The sequence below is a fragment of the Phyllobates terribilis genome, unplaced genomic scaffold (genome assembly GCF_046119375.1).
Source record: "Phyllobates terribilis strain yellow unplaced genomic scaffold, ASM4611937v1 Scaffold_1__5_contigs__length_1240528914, whole genome shotgun sequence".
NCBI classification, from domain to species: Eukaryota; Metazoa; Chordata; class Amphibia; order Anura; family Dendrobatidae; genus Phyllobates; species Phyllobates terribilis.
The window spans coordinates 21,943,968-21,967,402 of NW_027362761.1; the positions used below are offsets into that span (position 1 = coordinate 21,943,968).

The window sequence follows — 23,435 nt, forward strand, 5'->3', positions numbered from 1 at the left end:
TTGTTAAGCTACTGCGACCTCCACCACTTTTCCCAGGGGCATTGAAATTGTCTTTTAGCTCCTCTGCGACCTCCACGTCTCTTCCAAGGGGCGTAAATCCGTCTTGTTAAGCTACTGCGACCTCCACCACTTTTCCCAGGGGCTTTGATATTGTCTTTTTATTCCACTGCGACCTCCACCACTCTTCCAAGGGGCATTAAAACCGTCTTGTTAAGCTACTGTGACCTCCACAACTTTTCCAAGGGGCATTAAAACCGTATTCTTAAGCTACTGCGACCTCCACCACTTTTCCCAGGGGCATTGATATTGTCTTTTTATTCCACTGCGACCTCCACCACTCTTCCAAGGGGCATTAAAACCGTCTTGTTAAACTACTGCGACATCCACCACTTTTCCAAGGGGCATTAAAACCGTCTTGTTAAGCAACTGCGACCGCCACCACTTTTTCAAGGGGCATTGAAACCTTCTTTTTAAGCTACTGCGACCTCCACGTCTCTTCCAAGGGGCATTAAAACCGTCTTGTTAAGCTACTGCGACCTCCACCACTTTTCCCAGGGGCATTGATATTGTCTTTTTATTCCACTGCAACCTCCACCACTCTTCCAAGGGGCATTAAAACCATCTTGTTAAGCTACTGCGACCTCCACCACTTTTCCAAGGGGCATTAAAACCGTCTTTTTAAGCAACTGCGACCTCCACCACTTTTCCAAGGGCCATTAAAACCGTCTTGGTAAACTACTGCGACCTCAATGTCTCTTCCAAGGGGCACTAAAACCGTCTTGTTAAGCTACTGCGACCTCCACCACTTTTCCCAGAGGCATTGATATTGGCTTTTTATTCCACTGTGACCTCCACCACTTTTCCAAGGGGCATTAAAACCGTCTTGTTAAGCTACTGCGACCTCCACGTCTCTTCCAAGGGGCATTAAAACCATCTTGTTAAGCTACTGCGACCTCCACCACTTTTCCCAGGGGCATTGATATTTGCTTTTTATTCCACTGCGACTTCCACCACTTTTCCAAGGGGCATTAAAATAGTCTTGTTAAGCTAATGCAACCTCCACGTCTCTTCCAAGGGGCATTAAAACCGTCTTGCTGAGCTACTGTGACCTCCAACACTTTTCCCTGGGGCATTCATATTGTCTTTTTATTCCACTGCGACCTCCACGTCTCTTCCAAGGGGCATTAAAACAGTCTTGTTAAGCTACTGCGACCTCCACCACTTTTCCCAGGGGCATTGATATTGTCTATTTATTCCACAGCGACCTCCACGTCTCTTCCAAGGGGCATTAAAACCGTCTTGTTAAGCTACTACGACCTCCACGTCTCTTCCAAGGGGCATTTAAACCGTCTTGTTAAGCTACTGCGACCTCCACGTCTCTTCCAAGGGGCATTAAAACCGTCTTGTTAAGCTACTGCAACCTCCACGTCTCTTCCAAGGGGCATTAAAACCGTCTTGTTAAGCTACTGCGACCTCTACGTCTCTTCGAAGGGGCATTAAAACCGTCTTGTTAAGCTACTGCAACCTCCACGTCTCTTCCAAGGGGCATTAAAACCGTCTTGTTAAGCTACTGCGACCTCCACCACTTTTCCCAGGGGCATTGATATTGTCTTTTTATTCCACTGCGCCCTCCACGTCTCTTCCAAGGGGTATTATAACCGTCTTGTTAAGCTACTGTGACCTCCACCACTTTTCCCAGGGGCATTGATATTGCCTTTTTATTCCACTGCAACCTCCACCACTTTTCCAAGGGGCATTAAAACCATCTTGTTAAGCTACTGTGACCTCCACGTCTCTTCCAAGGGGCATTAAAACCGACTTGTTAAGCTACTGCGACCTCCACCAATTTTCCCAGGGGCATTGATATTGTCTTTTTATTCCATTGCGACCTCCACCACTCTTTCAAGGGGCATTAAAATTGTCTTATTAAGCTACTGTGACCTCCACCACTCTTCTAAGGGGCATTAAAACCGTGTTGATAATCTACTGTGACCTCCACCACTCTTCCAAGGGGCATTAAAACTGTCTTGTTAAGCTACTGCGACCTCCACCACTTTTCCAAGGGGCATTAAAATCGTCTTGTTAAGCTACTGTGACCTCCACCACTTTTCCCAGGGGCATTGATATTGTCTTTTTATTCCACTGCGACCTCCACGTCTCTTTCAAGGGTCATTAACACCGTCTTGTTAAGCTACTGCGACCTCCACGTCTCTTCCCAGGGGCATTAAAACCGTCTTGTTAAGCTACTGCGACCTCCACGTCTCTTCCAAGGGGCATTAAAACCGTCTTGTTAAGCTACTGCGACCTCTACGTCTCTTCCAAGGGGCATTTAAACCGTCTTGTTAAGCTACTGCGACCTCCACCTCTTTTCCCAGGGGCATTGATATTGTCTTTTTATTCCACTGCGACCTCCACGTCTCTTCCAAGGGGCATTAAAACCGTCTTGTTAAGCTACTGCGACCTCCACCACTTTTCCCAGGGGCATTGATATTGTCTTTTTATTCCACTGCGACCTCCACGTCTCTTCCAAGCGGCATTAAAACCATCTTGTTAAGCTCCTGCGACCTCCACCACTTTTCCCAGGGGCATTGATATTGCCTTTTTATTCCACTGCAACCTCCACCACTTTTCCAAGGGGCATTAAAACCATCTTGTTAAGCTACTGTGACCTCCACGTCTCTTCCAAGGGGCATTAAAACCGTCTTGTTAAGCTACTGCGACCTCCACCACTTTTCCCAGGGGCATTTTTATTGTCTTTTTATTCCACTGCAGCCTCCGCCATTTTTCCAAGGGGCATTAAAACCATCTTGTTAAGCTACTGTGACCTCCACGTCTCTTCCAAGGGACATTAAAACTGTCTTGTTAAGCTACTGCGACCTCCACCACTTTTCCAAGGGGCATTAAAATCGTCTTGTTAAGCTACTGTGACCTCCACCACTTTTCCCAAGGGCATTGATATTGTCTTTTTATTCCACTGCGACCTCCACGTCTCTTTTAAGGGGCATTAACACCATCTTGTTAAGCTACTGCGACCGCCACGTCTCTTCCCAGGGGCATTAAAACCGTCTTGTTAAGCTACTGCGACCTCTACCACTTTTCTCAGGGGCATTGATATTGTCTTTTTATTCCACTGCAACCTCCACGTCTCTTCCAAGGGGCATTAAAACCGTCTTGTTATGCTACTGTGACCTCCACCACTTTTCCAAGGGGCATGAAAATCGTCTTGTTAAGCTACTGTGACCTCCACCACTTTTCCCAGGGTCATTGATATTGTCTTTTTATTCCACTGCGACCTCCACCACTCTTTCAAGGGGCATTAAAATCGTCTTATTAAGCTACTGTGACCTCCACCACTCTTCCAAGGGGCATTAAAACTGCGCCCTCCACCACTTTTCCAAGGGGCATTAAAATCGTCTTGTTAAGCTTCTGCGACCTCCACGTCTCTTCCAAGGGGCATTAAAACCGTCGTGTTAAGCTACTGCGACCTCCACCACTTTTCCCAGGGGCATTGATATTGTCTTTTTATTCCACTGCGACCTCCACATCTCTTCCAAGGGGCATTAAAACAGTCTTGTTAAGCTACTGTGACCTCCACGTCTCTTCCCAGGGGCATTAAAACCGTCTTGTTAAGCTACTGCGACCTCCACGTCTCTTCCAAGGGGCATTAAAAGCGTCTCGTTAAGCTACTGCGACCTCCACCACTTTTCCAAGGGGCATTGATATTGTCTTTTTATTCCACTGTGACCTCCACCATTCTTCCAACGGGTATTGCATTTCCTCCTAATTTTAGTCAGCTTTTGCCTTTCAATGCATAGGCGAACACTAAGGGAGACCCACTCCCCAATAATGGGTAGAAGGTTTTTAGTATGCTGTAATCCACATCTGTTTCAAAGGGCATTGCAGTTCCTCATAATTTTTGGAAAGCCTTCCATTCACTGCTTAGGCCAACAGTGCACAGGAGACCCTGTTGCTATAAATGGAAAAAACGGTTTAGTTAAGGCCCTCTGACCTCCATGTCACTTCCAAGGGGCATTGGAGTGCCTCGAAATTTTTGATAGGCATTGCACTCACTGCATGCCCTTTAACTGTGTAGCCAAACAGCTCCTTTTGGTACAGAAGCATATCCTACAAGACATGTGTGGTTGACTGGCCTGATATTGATGTGAATGGTCCCTGTTCCTCCTGCTCTTTCTCCTTTGCCGCCACCTCATCCATCATTCATCACCTGAAGCTTTCTTTTAACGGGAGTCATAGAACTAGGATAGTAGCAGGAAAACATCCAGCAATCCTCGGAGTAGGTAGTATATGCGCCAAAACGCTGGCCACCTCGGGCCTAGCCGCTACTACATACATGCGCTTGCATTCCAAGAAAACAAAGCAGACGCTAACTTCTATCATCATCATGCTCCTCACCTTGGCACTCTCAACTCCCTGATGGAGAAGCCAGGGCCCACCGGAGGAGTTTGGTTCTCTGGTGGGCTCGTCCAATGCTGCCCTAAAGCAGGCCAGGCTAAGAAAAGTGTGGGGGAAGTTTCAAGGAGAAATAGGGGCGGCTGGGGACCGTTTATGGACACCCGGCCGCCCCCTGGCGGCTGGGGATCGAGCGTGGACACCCGGCCGCCGGGCAGCTGGGGACTGAGTATGGATACCTCGCTGCCGAGGCAGCCATGAGGTAGTGGCCAGCTTCAGCCTCCTCCAAACTAAAAGGCCCCATTTCAAGTGCAAGATAGCAGTATGGTATTGCAGCCTGGGGTGGGTGGGTGGCAGGTTGCACACTTACGCTTGCATTCCAAGAAAACAAATCAGATGCTAACTTCTATCATCATCATCATGCTCCTCACCTTGGCACTCTCACCTCCCCTGATGGAGAAGCCAGGACCCGCCAAAGGAATCTGGTTCTCTGGTGGGCTCGTCCAATGCTGCCCTAAAGCATGCCGGGCTAAGAAAAGTCTGAGGGAAGTTTCAAGGAGTAATAGGGGTGGCTGGGGACCGTTTATGGACACCTGGCCGCCCCCAGGCGGCTGGGGACCGTGTGTGGACACCCGTCCGAGGGGCGGCTGTGGACCGAGTATGGACACCCGGCCGCCCCCTGGCGGCTGGGGACCGAGCGTGGACACCCGGCCGCCGGGCGGCTGGGGACTGAGTATGGATACCTCGCTGCCGAAGCAGCCATGAGGTAGTGGCCAGCTTCGGCCTTCTCCAAACTAAAAGGCCCCATTTCAAGTGCAAGCTAGCAGTATGGTATTGCAGCCTGAGGGTGTGTGGGTGGCAGGTTGCAGACTTATGCTTGCATTCCAAGAAAACAAAGCAGATGCTAACTTCTATCATCATCATCATGCTCCTCACCTTGGCACTCTCAACTCCCCTGATGGAGAAGCCAGGGCCCACCGGAGGAGTCTGGTTCTCTGGTGGGCTCGTCCAATGCTGCCCTAAAGCAGGCCGGGCTAAGAAAAGTGTGGGGGAAATTTCAAGGAGAAATAGGGGCAGCTGGGGACCGTTTATGGACACCCGGCCGCCCTCTGGCGGCTGGGGACCGAGCATGGACACCCGGCCACCGGGCGGCTGGGGACTGAGTATGGATACCTCACTGCCGAAGCAGCCATGACGTGGTGGCCAGCTTCGGCCTCCTCCAAACTAAAAGGCCCCTTTTCAAGTGCAAGCAAGCTAGCAGTATGGTATTGCAGCCTGGGGGTGGGTGGGTGGCAGGCTGCATACTTGCGCTTGCATTGCAAGGAATGGGGGAGGTACAATTGAACACTACCCTGGGACAAGGACTTGCACGGGGATAGTTGCAAGTCTGCATCTTCTGATCCGGAAATGATCACTTCTGATGGCCACAGTTTTAGGCAGTGACCTGGGTGTCAGAGATGCTTCCAGGGGTCTTCCCCATGCTGTTCCCATGTCTTTTCCCTGTTAAAATGACATTTCCCGGTGAATGCATTTGTCACGGTTGAAAGCAATACAAAAGTGCAAAAACGCATAAAAAATGCTACTTGTGAACATATCCCAAGGTGTGGAGGAGTATTTTTGTTTTTGGTTATTTATTTTACCTTTTACACAAGTTTTTACCCTGGAAAGGAAGTTTCTTAACATATTTCACCGGAAAACCGTTTCAGTTTCGTTTTTGAATTTTTTATTGTGAGCCCGTTAAAGTGGCTTAATACCTCTGACCACGTTGTTGAAAGCAGTGACCTGGGGGTCAGAAATGCTTCCTGGGGCGATGCCCATGCTGTCCCCATGTCTTTTGAGCACTGTCACTATCGTTTTAGGCACTTTTTAGGCTTTCTACAGACTGCCAGGGGTGCCGCCGCAAAAATGCTCGGGTCTCCCATAGACTAACATTGGGCTCGTTGCTCGGGTCGAGCACCCGAGTATCACGTGAGCTCGGCCCGAGCTTCGAGCACCCGAGCATTTTAGTGCTCGCTCAACAATAAATTCTACTGTTCTACCTTTTATGAGGACTCTTGTCAAGTGTGTCTGATCAGCAAGTTAAACAACCTACGGGTCTGTGCCTGAGGGTCAATACCCCTGTGTGCCTAAGAGAAGCTGCAGCATATGGTCTATGGTCGCCCTGAGTAACAATTCCCCCAGGATTCCAAAGAATTCATGTAACCTGTCTCGCCCCTATCTGAACCTAGCGGCGTGCGTGTAACACTGAGAATCCCCTGACTTCCTGTGATTTCACATGAGATTATCCCTGACTTTCTGGCTCTAGAATCAGACTCAGCAGATCTAACTCACTGTTTACGTGCATACAGCTGCAAATACCGCTCTTTCATCTCCTTGCACTGTCTCCCACCAGAGCTCTCCCTTGTATGTGTATGTTTACACACACTACTCTAAACCCTTTGTAATATACAGTACAGACCAAAAGTTTGGACACTCCTTCTCATTTAAAGATTTTTCTGTATTTTCATGACTATGAAAATTGTACATTCACACTGAAGGCATCACATCTATGAATTAACACATGTGGAATTATATACTTAACAAAAAAGTGTGAAACAGCTGAAAATATGTCTTATATTCTAGGTTCTTCAAAGTAGCCACCTTTTGCTTTGATGACTGCTTTGCACACTCTTGGCATTCTCTTGATGAGCTTCAAGAGGTAGTCACCGGAAATGGTTTTCACTTCACAGGTGTGCCCTGGCAGGTTTAATAAGTGGGATTTCTTGCCTTATAAATGGGGTTGGGACCATCAGTTGTGTTGTGCAGAGGTCTGGTGGATACACAGCTGATAGTCCTACTGAATAGACTGTTAGAATTTGTATTATGGCAAGAAAAAGCAGCTAAGTAAAGAAAAACGAGTGGCCATCATTACTTTAAGAAATGAAGGTCAGTCAGTGCGAAAAATTGGGAAAACTTTGAAAGTGTCCCCAAGTGCAGTTGCAAAAACCATCAAGCGCTACAAAAAACTGGCTCACATGAGGATCGCCCCAGGAAAGGAAGACTAAGAGTCACCTCTGCTTCTGAGGATAAGTTTATCCGAGTCACCAGCCTCAGAAATCGCAGGTTAACAGCAGCTCAGATTAAAGACCAGGTCAATGCCACACAGAGTTCTAGCAGCAGACACATCTCTTCAACAACTGTTAAGAGGAGACTTTGTGCAGCAGGCCTTCATGGTAAAATAGCTGCTAGGAAACCACTGCTAAGGACAGGCAACAAGCAGAAGAGACTTGTTTGGGCTAAAGAACACAAGGAATGGACATTAGACCAGTGGAAATCTGTGCTTTGGTCTGATGAGTCCAAATTTGAGATCTTTGGTTCCAACCACCGTGTCTTTGTGCGACGCAGAAAAGGTGAACGGATGGACTCTACATGCCTGGTTCCCACCGTGAAGCATGGAGGAGGAGGTGTGATGGTGCTATGCTGGTGACACTGTTGGGGATTTATTCAAAACTGAAGGCATACTGAACCAGCATGGCTACCACAGCATCTTGCAGTGGCATGCTATTCCATCCGGTTTGCATTTAGTTTGACCATCATTTATTTTTCAACAGGACAATGACCCCAAACACACCTCCAGGCTGTGTAAGGGCTATTTGGCCAAGAAGGAGAGTGATGTGGTGCTTCACCAGATGACCTGGTCTCCACAGTAAACAGACCTGAACCCAATCGAGATGATTTGGGGTGAGCTGGACCGCAGAGTTAAGGCAAAAGGGCCAACAAAGTGCTAAGCATCTCTGGGAACTCCTTCAAGATTGTTGGAAGACCATTTCCGGTGACTACCTCTTGAAGCTCATCAAGAGAATGCCAAGAGTGTGCAAAGCAGTCATCAAAGCAAAAGGTGGCTACTTTGAAGAACCTAGAATATAAGACATATTTTCAGTTGTTTCACACATTTTTGTTAAGTATATAATTCCACATGTGTTAATTCATAGTTTTGATGCCTTTAGTGTGAATGTACAATTTTCATAGTCATGAAAATACAGAAAAATCTTTAAATGAGAAGGTGTGTCCAAACTTTTGGTCTGTACTGTATGTATTGTGTATATATATATATATATGTATATATAGATATGCCCTCTGTTATATACAGGTGCTTCTCACTAAGTTAGAATATCATGAAAAAGTTAATTTATTTCAGTTCTTTAATACAAAAAGTGAAACTCATATATTATATAGAGTCATTACAAACAGAGTGATCTATTTCAAGTGTTTATTTCTGTTAATGTTGATGATTATGGCTTACCGCCAATGAAAATACAAAAGTCATTATCTCAGTAAATTAGAATACTTTATAACAACAGCTTGAAAATTGTTTTTACAATCCAAAATGTTGGCCTACTGAAATTTATGTCCAGTAAATGCACTCAATACTTGGTCGGGGCTCCTTTTGCATCAATTACTGCATCAATGCGGCGTGGCATGGAGGCGATCAGCCTGTGACACTGCTGAGGTGTTATGGAGCACAGGTTGCTTTGATAGCAGCCTTCAGCTCGTATGCATTGTTGGGTCTGGTGTCTCTCATCTTCCTCTTGACAATACCCCATAGATTCTCTATGGGGTTAAGGTCAGGTGTGTTTGCTGGACAAATCAAGCACAGTGATATTGTTGTATTTAAACCAGGTATTGGTACTTTTGGCAGTGTGGACAGGTGGCAAGTTCTGCTGGAGAATGAAATTTCCATCTCCAAAAAGCTTGTCGGCAGAGGGAAGCATGAAGTGCTCTAAAATTTCCTGGTAGACGGCTTCGCTGACTTTGGTCTTGATGAAACACAGTGAACCTACACCAGCAGATGACATAGCTCCCCAAACCATCACTGATTGTGGAAACTTCACACTAGACCTCAAGCAGCTTGGATTGTGCGCCTCTCCACTCTTCTTCCACACTCTGGGTCCTTGATTTCCAAATGAAATGCAAAATTTACTTTCATCTTAAAACAACACCTTGGACCACTGAGCAACAGTCCAAGTCTTTTTCTCCTTGGCCCAGGTAAGACGCTTCTGGCATTGTCTATTGGTCATAAGTGGCCTGACACAAGGAATGCGACGCTTGTAGCCCATGTCCTGGATACGTTTGTGTGTGATGGCTCTTTGAAGCAATGACTCCAGCAGCAGTCTACTCCTTGTGAATCTCCCCCAAATTTTTGAATGGACTTTTCTTAACAATCCTTTCAAGGCTGCGGTTATCCCGGTTGCTTATGCACCTTTTACTACCACACTTTTTCCTTCCACTCAACTTTCCATTAATTGCTTGGATACAGCACTCTGTGAACAACCAGCTTCTTTAGCAATGACCTTTTGTGGCTTACCTTCCTTGTGGAGTGTTTCAATTACTGCCTTCTGGACATCTGTCAAGTCAGCATTCTTCCCCATGATTGTAGTATTTAAAACCGGACGCCGCCATCTTGGACACAGTCGCTCCAAATCAGACGGTGTAGGGAGAGTGCTGCTGAGTTAGGGAGAGATTTATACTGCGAAATAGGTAGTGTAGGGTCTCAAAAGCCTGCAAAATCAAACAAGCAGTCCTTCTCAGGACTAATATCCATCCCAGATATCAGGCAGGCAGGCAGGCTGTATAGGAGACGCAGTGGTTATACCAAAAAACACTGCATTACAGTCCTGTGTGCTGCTTTTCAAATTGCTAGACTTTGCCCCAGGTCTCAGGGGCCAGGAAAAATCCTTTTTTTTTTTCATCTAAATTCTCTTTTTTTTTTTCCTCAGTCAGACTGTACAAATACCCATCTTATTAACCATTTAGTATTTCCCCCCACCCCGCAAAAAAAAAAAATTGAGTGTGTTTGTGAGTGTTCAGACACAAATATATCTGTTTAAAAGATTCTGGTGTAGGCCAGATAACTAGAACTGTGGTTTTCCTCTTCCACGGTTCAAATCTCTGTATTATCCACTTTTTTGCTTTTATTCAATAAAAAAAAACATTTTGAGTGTCTCGCTGACTGTTCAGACACAAATATATCTGTTTAAAAGATTCTGGTGTAGGCCAGATAACTAGAACTGTGATTTTCCTCTTCCACGGTTCAAATCTCCTTTTTGTTACCCTTTTGCCATTGATAGTGCGAGTGCAAACTATTTTACTTCATTTACAATGGGCAAGGAGCGTGGCAAGGGGCGTGGAACTGGACGTTCTGGTGATGGTGCATGCAGAGGACGGGGCCGTGGCCAAGGTGAAAATGTGCCAAGACCAACAGCCACATCTTCTCACTCCCAGTTCTTGACTGAATTACTAGGGAAGCACACAACAGCACCACTATTGCGAACTGATCAGTGTGAACAGGTTATTAATTGGATAGCAGATAATACTTCCAGTCACCTGGGCACCACCACCTCCGGTCTGTCTTCCACACGGTCAAGTGTTAGGCTGCGTGCCCACATAGCGTTTTTCAAGCGTTTATGCTGCGGAATTTCCGCAGCGTAAACGCTTGTTAAACGCTAGGTAATCCGCCCCCCATGGTCCCCAAGGGGATTCCGCATGTTCTATGCACATGCTGCGGATTTTTCCGCAGCGTTTATGCTGCGTACAAAAATCCGCAGCATGTCATTTAATTTTGCGGAAGCGCAGCGGAACTCCCGCCATTGACTTGCATTGAAACGCATAGAAACCGCGACTGTACATTTCTACAAGCGGCTTCTATGCGTTTCTATGTGCAGATGGTACCCAGTTCTGGAGGAGAGGAGACTCTCCTCCAGACCTGGGTACCATTGTACCTGTAAAAAAAGAATAAAATAACAAATAAAGTTATATTCACCTGTCCGGCATCTTCTCTCTGAATGCTGGCATCGCTTGAGGACCTGCGGTGACGTCACAGTCATGTGACCGCAGGCCCTTCACCGCTCTGTCTCGCGATATGCCGGCAGCCGGGAACCAGACGGGAACGAGCGCTGCTGCACACACCGGGGCCTCGGGGGTGAGTATAGCTTTATTTGTTTTAATTTTTACGGTTCACACTGTATAAATCCATGCCGTTTGCATGGATTTATACAGTGTGACCTACTTGTCAAGCACTTTCCAAGTGATGCTATCGCCTGGAAAGCGCTTGTCAATCTGCATGCGGAAACGCACGTGAATCCGCATGTGGATCCGCATGTATTCTGCAGGAAAAACGCATGCACAATCTGCATGCGTTTTTTCTGCCAGGGAGATGCAGAAATGCTGCAGAAATTTTCTGCTTCATTTCTGCATCGTGGGCACATAGCCTTAGTAACCGTGAGTCTCGACTGCATACTCCTCCTCACCCTGATGCTCCTTCCTCCCACAATGCCGAGTGTCATCAGACAGCAACTGATCCCACAGTTGGACACTCTGAAGAGCTGTTCACTGGTCCATTTCCATATTTGGGCCCCTCGCCTGCTCCGCTTGAAGTGGTGGAAGAGGAGATCCCATGTAGCGATGGCCAAATATTTGAACAGCCACGGCCACAGGAAGGCGACGCTGGCAATTTGTCACAAGAGGTGGACGATGACGAGACACAATTGCCACGAAGTGAGGAGGAGGACCGTGGTGCGGAAGTGGAAGAGAAGGAGGTGGTGGATGATCTAGTAACTGACCTAACGTGGCAGGAGGACACGCAGAGCGAGGCCAGCAGCACACAGGGGGAGGGAGGCAGAGTACCTCAACAGGCAGGAAGAAGCAGTGTGGTGGCCGCAGACAGAAGGCGGGCAACCGTTCCCGGTAACACCAACATGACATTGCCAGTACAACCGGTAGGTCTTCCAGAGTCTGGAATTTTTTTAAAGACTATGCTGATAACCCCAAAAAGGCCATTTGTACCACCTGCCAGGCCAGCATCAGCAGGGGTGACAAAACTATCAGCCTGACCACCACCAGCATGATCAGGCACATGTCAGCAAAGCACCCGACTTTGTGGGGCGAACCCCAGGGTCAACGACCAGTGTCAGCGGGTGTCACCACTGCTTCTTCCGCTGTTGTGCGTGTAAGAGAACCCCCTGTTGTGCCTGCAAGGCAATCCCCTGTCCATACTGCATGCAAAGATGCCCCCTCCTCTCAGTCTTCACCTATTATGGCAGTTTCTCAAGAAACAGCATCAACGTCCACGTCCACGTCCCACCGCAGCGTTCAATTGTCCATATCCCAGACCTTTGAACGAAAGCGCAAATACGCAGCCAACGCCCCACAGACCACAGTCCTAAATTCAGTTCACGACTGCTTGCGTTGGAAATGCTGCCTTTTAGGCTGGTGGAGACGGAATCCTTCCACAACCTTATGGCGGTGGCCGTCCTTTGGTACTCGGTCCCCAGCCGACACTATTTTGCCCAGTGTGCAGTGCCCTCAACAATGCAGTTACTGGGAGAGTCCACCTGACAACGGACACGTGGACAAGTGCTTGTGGCCAGGGACGGTACATCTCCCTGACGGCACACTGGGAAAACATAGTGGAAGCCGGGACCCAGTCGGACCTTGGGACGGAACACATCCTCCCCACACCGAGGATTGCGGGCCCTATGTCAGTCAGAGTTGCCCCCACAATGTACAGCTCCTGCGCATCATCCTCCTCCTCCTCATGTTCAGCCTCCATCTCAGATATCATCACATCAGTTACAAGCTGGAAGCACTGCAGTACTGCCTCAGCCAAGCGGCAACAGGCTGTGCTGAAACTCATAAGCTTAGGTGATAAACCTCACACTGCTTGTGAGTTGTGGACAGCTGTGAAAGAGCAGGCAGATCTGTGGCTGAGACCGCTGAACCTACATCCAGGCATGGTCGTGTGTGACAATGGCCGTAACCTGGTGGCGGCTCTGAGGCGAGGCAAGATCACACACGTACCATGCCTGGCTCATGTGCTTAACCTCGTGGTTCAGCGGTTTCTTAAATTGTACTACGAGTTGTAAGATCTGCTCGTCAAAGTACGCCGCCTGTCAGCTCATTTTCGGAAGTCGGCTACAGCTTCCGCCGCCCTTGCTGTGTTGCAGCAGCGTTTGCAGCTTCCGGAACACCGACTGGTGTGTGATGTCCCCACACGTTGGAACTCTACCCTCCACATGTTGCAAAGGATTTGTGAGCAGAAGAGAGCAGTTGTGGAGTACCAGCTGCAACAAGGCCATCGATATTCAGGTCAGACTCCACACATAAGACCTCAGGAGTGGACCTGGATGTCTGACATATGTACCATCCTGACAAACTTTGAGGAGTCCACCAAGATGGTGAGTGGCGATGATGCCATCATTAGCGTCAGCATCCCACTTGTCTGTCTTTTGCAACGCTCTCTGCAGAGAATTAAAGAGGAGGCATTGCAGCCAGAGTATGATAAGATGGATCAAGAAGCCGTAGCGGGCGATTACACACAGCCCAGCCTCATCTCATGCCAACGTGCATTGGGGGACAATGAGGGAGAGGAGGAGGAGGAGGAGGAAGAACAGGAGCTGGTATCATGCGGTAGTACCTGTACAACTGTCATACCGTCGGTTCAGCGTGGGTGGCCTGAGGACAGGGGGGAGGAGGAAGAGGAGGAGGAGAGCATGGTCAGTCGTCATCTTGGTGAGGAAACGGAAGTCTTACCCGTTACCAGTCTGGCACGCATGGCTGACTTTATGTTACGCTGCCCTAACCATGACCCTCGCGTTGTCAAAATGTTGGGTGACAGTCATTACTGGTTGGTGACACTTTTAGACTCCCGCTACAAGGAGAACTTTCACTATCTTATTCCTGAGATGGAGAGGTCTACAAAAATGTGACAGCACCAGAAGGCCCTTGCTGCAGAACTGTTAAAAAAATTCCCATCTGAACACGCTAGCGGCAGAGGTCACAGTTCGTTGCCCAACCAAGGCGTACAGGCGATAGAGACGCAATTCAAATCCAGCAGAGGCAGGGGAATACTGTCAACGTTCTGGGACAGTTTTCTGAGACCCGCCCAGCTTACAGGCCCTGAGGCACGGGGTACCCTCACAAGGAGTGGAAAGTTTCAAAAGATGGTGAGGGAGTACCTTGCCGACCGTACCAGCGTCCTCCGTGATTCCTCTGTGCCTTTTAATTATTGGGTATCCAAGCTGGACACTTGGAATGAACTTGCTCTGTATGCCTTGGAGGTCCTGGCCTGCCCTGCCGCTAGCGTGTTATCGGAGCGTGTTTTTAGTGCCGCTGGGGGAATTATAACTGATAAGCGCACTTGCCTGTCAACTGACAATGATGACAAGATGACCCTTATCAAAATGAACAAGGGCTGGATTGGGCCAGACTTCTCATCACCACCAAATGACAGCAGAGTAACATAAAGTCAAATCCACGGTGTTATTTCGGGAGGTGTATTCCCATGCACCGCTTCACACCCACACATGGGTATACGCTTACTCATTTCGGCTGTTTTTTGCTCTTCTCCTTATCCTCAGCCTCCACCACCACTATACCACCAGGGTGGTCCGTGTTGCCAGCATTGCAAGTTCCTCCGTTCTAATTTTTGGCAGCTTTTGCTTGGAAGGCATAGGCAATGACTATGGGAGACCCACTCCCCAATAATGGGAATAATGTTTTTAATATGCTGTACTGCATGGCTCTTGTAAGGGGCATTAAAACTGTCTTGTTAAACCACTCTGACCTCCACGTCTCTTCCAAGGGGCATTAAAACCGTCTTGTTCAGCTACTGTGACCTCCACGACTCTTCCAAAGGGCATTAAAACCGCCTTGTTAAACCACTCTGACCTCCACGTCTCTTCCAAGGGGCATTAAAACCGTTTTGTTAAGCTACTGTGACTTCCACGTCTCTTCCAAGGGGCATTAAAACCGTCTTGTTAAGCTACTGTGACCTCCACGTCTCTTCGAAGGGGCATTGAAACCGTCTTGTTAAGCTACTGTGACCTCCACGTCTCTTCCAAGAGGCATTAAAACTGCCTTGTTAAACCACTGTGACCTCCATGTCTCTTCCAAGGGGCATTAAAACCGCCTTGTTAAACCACTCTGACCACGTCTCTTCCAAGGGGCATTAAAACCGTCTTGTTAAGCTACTGTGACCTCCACGTCTCTTCCAAGGGGCTTTAAAACCGTCTTGTTAAGCTACTGTGACCTCCACGTCTCTTCCAAGGGGCTTTAAAACTGTCTTGTTAAACCACTCTGAACTCCACGTCTCTTCCAAGGGGCATTAAAACAGTCTTGTTAAACCACTCTGAACTCCACAGCTCTTCCAAGGGGCATTGAAATGTTGTTTTTAATTACCTCTAACCTCCACGACTCTTCCAACGGGCATTGTATTTCCTCCTAATTTTAGTCAGCTTTTGCCTTTCAATGCATAGGCGAACACTAAGGGAGACCCACTCCCCAATAATGGGTAGAAGGTTTTTAGTACGCTGTAATCCACGTCTGTTTCAAGGGGCATTGCAGTTCCTCATAATTTTCGGAAAGCCTTGCATTCACTGCTTAGGCCAACAGTGTATAGGAGACCCAGTTGCTATAAATGGAAAAAACGGTTTAGTTAAGGCCCTCTGACCTCCATGTCACTTCCAAGCGGCATTGGAGTGCCTCAAAATTTTTGGTAGGCATTGCACTCACTGTATGCCCTAGAACTGTGTAGCCGAACTGCTCCTTTTGGTACAGAAACATATCCTACAAGACATGTGTGGTTGACTGGCCTGATATTGATGTGAATGGTCCCTGTTCCTCCTGCTCTTTCTCCTTTGCCACAACCTCATCCATCATTCATCACCTGAAGCTTGGTTTTAACGGGAGTCATAGAACTGGGATAGTAGCAGGAAAACATCCAGCAATCCTTGGAGGAGGTAGGATATGCGCTACAACGCTGACCACCTCAGGCCTAGCCGCTACTACATACATGCGCTTGCATTCCAAGGAACAGAAGGCTAAGGAGATGGATGGCCTCATGATCATGAATAATTTACTCGTTGTGTAGGAGGCCGACCACTGCTGCTGTCTACCTTCTGAACTTTGTGTTGAAGCCTGATTGACCTAGGACCCGCAATCCTCTCTGTCTGGAGGACGTGTTGCATCCCAGTGTCCAACTGTATCGCGTCTTCCACAATATTAACCCAGTGTGAAGGAGTCAGTGAGATGGACTATCCCTGGCCACATTCACTGGGGAGAGCACAGGTAATGTTTTGGTATGCGCGCTTGTGTATAAGGCGCACCGGGACAAATAGGGGCGGCTGGGGACCGTTTATGGACACCCGGCCACCCCCAGGCGGCTGGGGATCGTGTGTGGGCACCCGGCCGCGGGGCGGCTCGGGACCGAGTATGGATACCAGGCCGCAGACGCAGCCATGACGTGGTGGCCAGATTCCGCCTCCACATGCCTAAAAGGCCCAATTTCAAGTGTAAGCAAGCAAGCAGTATGGTATTGCAGCCTGGGGATGGGTGGGTGTCAGGCTGCATACTTGCGCTTGCATTGCAAGGAATGGGGGAGGTACAATTGAACACTGTCCTGGGACAAGGACTTGCACGGGGATAGTTGCAAGTCTGCATCTTCTGATGCGGCAAGGATCACTTGTGATGGGAACACTTTTAGGCAGTGACCTGGGTGTCAGAGATGCTTTCAGGGGTCTTCCCCATGCTGTTCCCATGTCTTTTCAGCACTGTATGCATGTGTCACACAGCACATGGCCAGATAAGATTGTAAAATGTTAAAATAACATTTCCCGGTGAATGTGACTCGCCCCCTGGGCCGTGGGGTACCCGGAACCGGGCTTCTATGCGATGATGGGGGTAGAAGTGGCAGCCCGATCCCGTGGCTCAGGGTGGTCAGACCAAATGCTGTGGCAGTCTATTTGTAGAGTTATGAATGTCCGACTACGCTGAGGCTGATGTTGGTGTGCAGCACAGGGATAGGATAATTCCCCACGGGAAGAGAGTAGCCTCAGGGCAATGTAGGTGGATGCTGGGGGTGATGGTGCAGGCGCAGCATAGATCACACAGAGTCTAATGGTACAGTTCAGGCCTTTTACTCACAGTTGAAATCCAAGTCACTTCTGTCAGCAATGACTGCCCAAGCTGTGCTGCGTCCACCAGGTGAGGGGCTCGGTCAACCCCCAGGCAATTCAGGAGTATGGCACAGGACCCCCTTCTATCCTTTCTCTGGCCTCTCGTGCCCCACCAGTGACTACGCTTCTGTCCAGCTGCCTCGGGCCTTCTCTGGCAAAACTTGGCGCCAGTTTCCCTGACCCTATGTGGTGCCTTCCTAGCGGGTGTAGCAGGGGGTCGCACCAATAGATGATCACGACCTCCGGTTTTTGGCTGAGGGATGATTTACCTCCACCAACTTGGGAATCCGGTACCCTTCTGCGGCCTGACGCTTCACCCGATATAACGCGGGCTTGCAACAGTTGCTGTCCGTTCTGCTCTCTTAGGGTCCCTTCTGCCTTCTTGTTTCTGGAGCCTTTCTACTCCTCTGTCTCTCCTCTTTCCTTCCTTCTCCTTCTTCTCTTCTCCTCTCTGGCCCCGGCCTTTTCTCTAGGCCTGCCTTCTGAGCAGAGCTCCTACAGAGCCCCTGCTCCTTGTCACTTCTCCACTGTACTGAACTTCTTCTCTGAGCTCTCTCCTAAGATGGCCCCCACCTTTTATCTGCTTCCCTGTGTCTGAGCTCAGGTGACCTGCACCCAATGAGCTCCTTCCTATGCTCCAGAAACCGTCCCCTTCTGCTCCTACATCACTGGGTTCTCTCCCCCCTCCTCACTCCAGCCAGGGACACGGTCAGTTGTGCCTGCAATTATATGGGAGCACCGTCGAGCTGTACCCCTGAAATGGGGTGTGTGTAAGTGTATGTATGCAGCTAACTGAGCCCTGGTCCACACTCCATCCTTACCTGGGAGTGGAATATCACACCTCTGGTTGAGGTGCAATACCCCTGTAGCAACCGAACCCTCGGGGCGCTACATTCCCCCCTGGTAAACCACAGCATGTCCTCGGGCTGGAACAGAGCAAAAGACAATTCAAAAACATGCAATTTTATGCATCCATATACAAAACCATAAACCATTATTATTCTTCCCTCTATGGGAGGCAACTTTTCTCTTTTCCAACACTTTTCTTTACTAGACATTATAAGGCATTTTTAATATTACCGGAACTTCTTTTACCAACAACATTTTCACTATTATGTAACTCTTTTAGCAGCATATAAATCTTTCAGATAAAACATTTAAATTCTCTTCTTCACTGGCCACTGTGCAACTTGCGACCAGGTGTCCATTTTTTTCAATAAGGTGCAAAACTTCAGCAAACTTTCAAACATGAGGGACTCGCTCGTAAACCCTCAACGTATGCCCTGGGCGTGGCTGCAGGGCATAGGTGATCTGGTAGTTGGACCACACCTTCGGCCACACCAAACGAGTTTTTGTCCAGAGGTAGACGTTGCAGTACTTTTATAAAACGAATAGGGGGCGCTTTAGGAAGCACAACTATTTACAGGGTTTGGCCGCTCCCAGTCCTCGGCCGGATCGGAAAGGGGAATGGCTGCTCTCAGTCCTCAGCCAGGTGGGGAAGAGGGATGGCTGCTCTCAGGCCTCAGCCAGGTGACTTGGGGGTTAACTTCGAACGGGCAACAGTCCCAACGGGGGCAACAAAAACAGTTCCTTGTACCCTGTCGGGTAACTACTCACACTTGCTCGCTGCCGCTCATCAGTAGTGGTATCCTCCTGATGCTCCTTCTTCCTCCTCACCATATTCTTCAGACCCGTCCGGGTCATCTGGGTAACAATACTGTAACGGGTCCGGGAGGCGGAACCTCTGAGCTACTATACAAGGGGGCGGCCCTTGTAAGGGAGCGGGTGGCAGTCTCTGGGTGAACGGACAGGGAGTTACGGCAAGTGATCAGGGCAGTCTCTGGGTAGGGGGTAGGTACGACCTGTGATGGCAGAGCCTCCGGGTAGGCTAGCAGGCAGATGGTAGATGTGTGCTCCCAGGTGAGCAAGCGAGAGTCTCTGGAATAGCAGGTGATCACGGCACGTGACGGCGGAACCTCCGGGCTGGCAGGCAGGTAGGTAACGGAGAAGCGCTCCCAGGTGAGCGGGCAAGAGTCTCTGGGATAGCTGGTGGTCACAGCACGTGACAACGGAGCCTCCGGGCTGGCAAGCAGGCAGATAACGGAGAAGCGCTCCCAGGTGAGCGGGCAAGCTGGTCCATAGACAGACTGACCGGAGTAGTAAGGCAGACCGTCGGACCTCAGGCAAGCAGGCAGGTAGGTGATATGCGCTCCCAGGTGAGCGGGCAGGCTGGTCCTTTAGACAGACTGACAGGAGTAGTAGGCAGACCGTCGGACCTCAGACTGGCAGACAGGTAACAAGTATTCAGGCAGGAAACAGGCAGGTAACTGGCAGGTAACTAGCAGGAAACTGGCAGGTAACTGGCAACGGGACCTGAGGGCTGAAGCACAGGTGAGACACAGGTGCAAACAACATTGCTCGGGCACCTCCATTTTGGAGGAGGTGCCTTATATATGATGAAGTCCTCCGGCCATTGGCCGGGGACTCTTTAGGGCGGCGCGCGCGGCCCCAAGCACAGGGGCCGGGAAGGAGCGCGCGCTGAGAGCAGAGCAGGAGGAGGACGCCGGGACGGAGCGCGCGCTGACAGCAGAGCAGGAGGAGGACGCCGGGACGGAGCGCGCGCTGACAGCAGAGCGGGGAGAGGACGCCGGGACGGAGCGCGCGCTGACAGCAGAGCGGTGAGGGGAGCAGCGTCCCTGCCTAGCAGAGGGCAGGGACGCCAGCGCTACAAATACTCCTGGTACTGCTCCTCCTCCACCCTCTGGACGTTGAGGGCATACAACCCTTTTAGGCCTCGATGCCGGGTGTACATTACCCGATCTCCCGAGAACAACTCCCGCTTCGGGTGACCCGCTGGCAGGTGACCCTCCACATCCCTCCTGTCAACATGGATGTCTGTGGCGGTGGCAGAGTCCCGAATGAACCCCCACCCTTTCGCCTGGTGGAACTTCACCACGGTCCCAGCAGTTTTAGGACCGCGTGCTGCATGGGGGTTTCGGCGGGTGCGCGTCTTCTCCTCCGCGCTTCGGGCCTGCAGCTGCTCCCTCTTCCGGCGCCGTGCCCGCTCCTCCTTCGCCAGCTGCTCACAGATCTCCCTCCTGCGGACTGCGGCCGTCCGTGTCTCTTGGGCAAACCCCTTCACATCCTCCCCGGTTTGGTCCCATCCTACCTGGACCTCTTCCTCCGGGAGCTGAGAGACGGCGACTGGCGGTGGTAAAGGCAAGAGCGGAGCGAGCGGGGCCTCGGCCTTTGTGGGCAGGTTTTTCCGCAGACTGGGGTGAACCCATCCCTCTGGCACAGGGACGGCTCTCCATCGGGCCCGGTGAGCTGGCTGTACAGGTCAGCCCCTAAGGGTCGTGGCTTCGGGACCGGGGGCGCACGTGGTTCGGAGGCACCTGAGGTGCTCAGGCCTTGCGACCGGGCCTGGAGCAGGCCGCTTCAAACCGCACCCGGGGTTAGGGGGCATGACGTGGGGCGTGGCTCAGCGGTGGTGTTCGCGGCTTGGGGCCTACGTACCAGCGGCGGGAGCGTGGAAGCTGCAGCGGCTCCCGGGACTTCTGGCTCCACGGCGGGATCCAGGGGTAAGCCTACGGCATCAGGACCCGGGGCAGGGGTGTCTGCCTTACCTGCCTCCACGGCAGCGCTGTTCTTGGCCTCCGGACGTCTCTCTCTGTCCTCGGGGCAGGCGCGCTGCCGGATGCTGGCAGCTTCTCTTGCTGCTGGGTCGCGACCCGCCGGGCCATCTCCTCCCTCCATCCGTCGATGACATCCCTCTGCGCTCGGACCATCCTCCGGTCCAGCTCCTCCAGCGCTGTCCGCAGGAATTCAGGGTCTTCTGCGGGGAGCTGAGCCATCAGCTCCGTGAGGCTGTACGGGGACGCCTCGGCCTGCAGCAGGCCGCTTGCCAGGGTGCTGGAGTTGACGCTCCTCTCCATCTCCGGGTGTGATCTGGCGAGACTGATCCAAACCACACCCTGCCCCTCGGTTTTCTTCTCTTTCTGCCCCTGTTGGGGGTGGTCCTGGGGCAATCTGCTGACAATCACCCTCAGGGGCAGCCCCCCCACCTTGATGGACATCTCTACAGCCGCACTCATGGCTGTTGGGGGTGGGCTCCTTCTTTGGCGCCATTCTGGGACCTGGCCCACAATGGGAGGTGGCTTCCTGTTGTCTTTTGGCGAGCACATTATGGCGTCCGTTCTGCCGGGGCGGGTGCCATTTTCAATACAGTGAAACAGTCTCTTTTCAGGCACGCAATACCCGTTTGTGGTGGGTTGGTCACAATCCTGTCGACTACGCCAAACCTGACTCGCCCCCTGGGCCGTGGGGTACCCGGAACTGGGCTTCTATGCGATGATGGGGGTAGAAGTGGCAACCCGATCCCGTGGCTCAGGGTGGTCAGACCAAATGCTGTGGCAGTCTATTTGTAGAGTTATGAATGTCCGACTATGCCACCCGTGGATTGCGGTCAGGAATGACCGCCACTGCAAGGCAGACTGCTGAGGCTGATGTTGGTGTGCAGCACAGGGATAGGATAACTCCCCACGGGAAGAGTGTAGCCTCAGGGCAATGTAGGTGGATGCTGGGGGTGATGGTGCAGGCGCAGCATAGATCACACAGAGTCCAATGGTACAGTTCAGGCCTTTTACTCACAGATGAAATCCAAGTCACTTCTGTCAGCAATGACTGCCCAAGCCGTGCTGCGTCCACCAGGTGAGGGGCTCGGTCAACCCCCAGGCAATTCAGGAGTATGGCACAGGACCCCCTTCTATCCTTTCTCTGGCCTCTCGTGCCCCACCAGTGACCACGCTTCTGTCCAGCTGCCTCGGGCCTTCTCTGGTAAAACTTGGCGCCAGTTTCCATGACCCTATGTGGTGCCTTCCTAGCGGGTGTAGCAGGGGGTCGCACCAATAGATGATCACGACCTCCGGTTTTTGGCTGAGGGATGATTTACCTCCACCAACTTGGGAATCCGGTACCCTTCTGCGGCCTGACCCTTCACCCGATATAACGCGGGCTTGCAACGGTTGCTGTCCGTTCTGCTCTCTTAGGGTCCCTTCTGCCTTCTTGTTTCTGGAGCCTTTCTACTCCTCTGTCTCTCCTCTTTCCTTCCTTCTCCTTCTTCTCTTCTCCTCTCTGGCCCCGGCCTTTTCTCTAGGCCTGCCTTCTGAGCAGAGCTCCTACAGAGCCCCTGCTCCCTGTCACTTCTCCACTGTACTAAACTTCTTCTCTGAGCTCTCTCCTAAGATGGCCCCCACCTTTTATCTGCTTCCCTGTGTCTGAGCTCAGGTGACCTGCACCCAATGATCTCCTTCCTATGCTCCAGAAACGGTCCCTTTCTGCTCCTACATCACTGGGTTCTCTCCCTCCTCCCCACTCCAGCCAGGGACACGGTCAGTTGTGCCTGCAATTATATGGGAGCACCGTCGAGCTATCCCCCGGAAATAGGGTGTGTGTAAGTGTATGTATGCAGCTAACTGAGCCCTGGTCCACACTCCATCCTTACCTGGGAGTGGAATATCACACCTCTGGTTGAGGTGCAATACCTCTGTAGCAACCGAACCCTCGGGGCTCTACAAATGTATTTGTCACGGTTGAAAGCAATACAAAAGTGCAAAAATGCATAAAAAATGCTACTTGTGAACATAGCCCAAGGTGTGGAGGAGTATTTTTGTTTTTGGTTATTTATTTTACCTTATACACAAGTCTTTACCCTGGAAAGGATGTTCCTTAACATATTTCACAGGAAAGCAGTTTCAGTTTCGTTTTTGAACGTTTTCTTGCGAGCCAGTAAAAGTGGCTTATGGCTGGGTGCCCACGTAGCGTTTTTCAAGCGTTTATGCTGCGGAATTTCCGCAGCATAAACGCTTGTGAAACACTAGGTAATCCGCACCCCATGGTCACCAAGGGGATTCCGCATGTTCTATGCACATGCTGCGGATTTTTCCGCAGCGTTTATGCTGCGTACAAAAATCCGCAGCATGTCATTTAATTTTGCGGAAGCGCAGCGGAACTCCCGCCATTGACTTGCATTGAGAC

The 23,435-nt window shown here is 50.5% G+C and overlaps 1 protein-coding gene across 1 annotated transcript in view; it reads right to left on the reverse strand.

Moving 5' to 3' along the window:
• Nucleotides 1-23,435, reverse strand: part of JAK3 (Janus kinase 3) — a 792,993-nt gene that overhangs the window by 735,931 nt on the left and 33,627 nt on the right. The window lies entirely within an intron of this gene.